Source organism: Fonticula alba (assembly GCF_000388065.1).
Source record: "Fonticula alba strain ATCC 38817 unplaced genomic scaffold supercont2.6, whole genome shotgun sequence".
In the NCBI taxonomy this organism is placed as follows: domain Eukaryota; order Rotosphaerida; family Fonticulaceae; genus Fonticula; species Fonticula alba.
In genome coordinates this window covers 1,917,623-1,918,841 of record NW_009242976.1, presented here as the reverse complement: position 1 = coordinate 1,918,841, position 1,219 = coordinate 1,917,623, and positions in this window count along the sequence as shown.

Sequence of the window (1,219 nt, the reverse complement as noted above, 5' to 3'; positions counted from 1 at the left end):
GAGGAGACCACCGAGAAGTCCGACGAGGCCGCCCGTGAGTGGCACGGATCAAGGGGGCTATCACCCGGGTCTGATGGTCCCTCTCGCCTCTGCCACCGAGGCAGTATGAACCGCACAGAGGAGGAGGACATGCGCGCGGGGCATGGGGCCGGGGAGGGGGGGGAGTGGTGATGGACGCGGCTCAGGGCATTCCCCCCCACGAACGAGAGGGATCGCTCGCATGTGCCATCTGTTGTCAGGCCGTGCTTCGCCGGGTTGACCGATCCACAGGCATCTTTCTTTGCAAACGTGCGCGCGTCTGGCGTGTCTCGGCTGCGGAGGGGGGATCGGATCAGACAACGACGGATGTTGAGCCGGGGCAGTCTGTTGTTTTAACATGTGACTCATGTCACGCCTCGCCCGGCATCTTGCTTCGACATTTAATAAGGCTATAATATATCCTGATTTTCATTTCCATAATACCCCGATTTTCGACTCTTCTCCCCGGCACTTTTGGCCTTGTCCTCCCGGGTGTGATTGGCGGGGAGCCTGTGGTGGGGCGAAAAACTTGGAGGAAAAATGTCTCCCCCTCCCGGCGCGGGAGCGTCGATGCCCCTGTATCTTGTGTGTTGCGCCCCTCCCGGCCCCCCCGCCCCCCCCCCCGGCTGTCTCTCGTTGGGTGGAGGGGCGTGGGCGTCAGTCCGGCTGGCTCCATGTTTCTCCCCTCTCTCGTCTTACCTTGTCCGACCTACACGGGCCATGGAGCTCCCCGGCTTCCTCGTCGCCGGCGCTGCCGGGCGGTTTTGGAGCCTGCTTTTCCAGGGCCGGGGGCTGGTGCCTCGAGGTGAGTCGGGACCTGCTGGCTTCGGTGGGGAGCTCTTCGTCGGCGTTGCTCGGGTCCTCCCCTGGTGGGGAGGGGGATGGCCTCTCCTCGTCGGGGGAAGGCTGCGCAGGGGAGTGTGGATCCGCGCCTCATGGGTTTTGGGCAGTGGTGTTGTCCCGGACTGTGTCCCTGCAGCAGTGTGGCGGTTTCTTCTTTCGGTTGCTGCCTGTGTCTTGGAGGCATTTGGCGGCTGTCCATGGGCAAGGGCGCTTCGGTCGGCGTCGGATGCGGCCCTGCTGGGGGAGGCGTATGTTTGGGGGTTGGGTGCGGTGCGCTTGCGCCGGCACCGGAGCATCCCCCGGCCAGGCGTACCGTACGATATTCGTCGCAGGGCCAGTCTGCGCGCGTGTGGACGTA